We start from the raw sequence: 1964 nt of genomic DNA, 5'->3' as shown, positions 1-1964 counted from the left end.
TCAAGTTCACAGAAAGCCAGCCTCTCTTTGGAGACTAGTGGGATTATGTGTGAAGAAAGTGAGAATAACCATAGCTGATAGGTGTAGTGATCTGTGAGATGGACGCTCCAATGTACAGTTGGGTTGATCTGTTTTCCCAGGGAATTGTCCTCTTGACAACATTTTGCCAGAAAGTCAACTTTAAGATCCAAAGAGCCAGACTTTCCAAGAGGGAGATAAAGACCTTTCCCATCCTTCAAAAAGAACACAGGAGAGAACAAATCCAAGATCAGAGCTAGATAAACCCTGTGTACCCTGGGAAGGTACAAGCTGGAAACACACACTGGCATCAGAATAAGGGCAGTTATTTAGTGAGACTTTTACATATAAGCCAAGGGCATGTGTCCCTCCTGCGCTGAAATGGTCTTTGGAGTCTCATTGGCTAAATGGACTGATTTTAACACCCGATTCCATCACTCTGTCTTGGCTCCTAGATTTGTTCACCGTAGAATGAATTTGTTTCCTGCCATGCGTCAAATGCATCTCATGACAGTCAATCTTATGTCTCACCTCACCTGGGCCAAAAATGCCCAGATAATTGGTCAAACTTTTTTTTTTTTTTTTTAGTGTGTCTGTTAGAGTGTTTTAGGGTGAGATTAACATTTGAATTGGTAAATGGAATAAAGCACATTGCCTTCCCTGATGCAGATGGGTCTCACCCAATCAGTTAAAGGCCTGAAAAAAAAAAAAAAAAAAAGCCTGAAAGAATGGGACCTTCTGCCTGAGACCTTGAGCTGGGACTTGGGTCTTTTCTTGCTTTCAGACTAAATCAACATATTGGCTCTTCTTGGATCTCAAACCTGCTGGCTTTTAGACCAGAATTTACACCATTGGCATTCCTGGTTCTCAAGCTTTTGGACTCAAACTAGAATGATATCTTTGGATCTCCTGGGTCACCAGCTTGGTGGCCATAGATTTTTAAGATTTTTCAGCCTCCATAATCATGTGAGCCAACTTCTTATAATAAATCTCTTTACACACACACACACACACACACACACACAGTATAATCAGTTTCCCTGGAAAACCCTGACTAAGACAGACTTCTGTATCCAGAACAATCCTTGCAGTTTGTGCATCAAACTAGGTCTCAAACTGATTACATATATCAATTAGCAATAATCGCACCTTGGATAAACCTCATTGGCTACAATACTGCCACTGCACAAAGCTCTGATTACATATATCAGAATAGGCTAAATAAAATATGCTCTAGTAAGCAATTCTGAAAGCTCGGGGACTTAGAGCCATAGAGGTCATTCACAATGCACACCCATCCTAGGTCAATAAAGGAGTTCGTGTCATTTGTCACTACAGTCATTCAGGGATGTAGGCAGATGGAGCAGTCACTCCCACTTCCCCCAAATCTGGTTTGCCATGGTGCCAGGGCCAAAGGAAGCTCTGGACAGTCTTGCACCACGAATGAGACATTCCAGACTAGAAAAGACAAACATTGCTTTCACTTACCCCTCATTGGCCTGAGCTGGTGCATGGCTCCATCCAACCACTAGAGGAACAGAAAGCATAATCCTACCATGTGCCTACAAGATAGAGAGCTGCAAATATTTAGAAAGGACAGCTATATTCATCTAAGACATGACTCTCATTTCTTCTGTCTTCTCTAGGTGTCTTAAAAATCACAAAACAGTCTATTTGACTTTGGAGTCTCATTGGCTATGAACTCATTGCTAGAACAGCAAAGAAATAAACATACAAAAACCACCTTGGATGGGGTTTTCATTGAAATAATCAGCAAAAATTTTACAAAAGTAAAACCCTCAGGGTGATGGCCTAAAATGTTTCTTGGAAGCTCCAGTTTTGCTGTGTAGGTGCAGAAAAGCATTAGTGCCCCAAAGGAAGTCTTGTTTCTTTCAGGGGTCTTTCTACTCTTCATCCAACCTTGTGAGTAATCACCTTTCCAGAAT

General features: G+C 41.4%; 1 non-coding gene across 1 annotated transcript; it reads right to left on the bottom strand.

Moving 5' to 3' along the window:
• Nucleotides 1-1077: 1077 nt before the first annotated feature.
• LOC122914723 lies at nucleotides 1078-1212 on the bottom strand. The gene has a single exon (XR_006385827.1). It is a non-coding gene; the product is annotated as a U4 spliceosomal RNA (small nuclear RNA).
• Between the last annotated feature and the right edge of the window lie 752 nt (nucleotides 1213-1964).

This window comes from Neovison vison, chromosome 7, assembly GCF_020171115.1.
Source record: "Neovison vison isolate M4711 chromosome 7, ASM_NN_V1, whole genome shotgun sequence".
In the NCBI taxonomy this organism is placed as follows: Eukaryota; Metazoa; Chordata; class Mammalia; order Carnivora; family Mustelidae; genus Neogale; species Neogale vison.
Note: the sequence above shows the minus strand (reverse complement) of the source record. Positions and strands in the feature narration are given on the sequence as shown.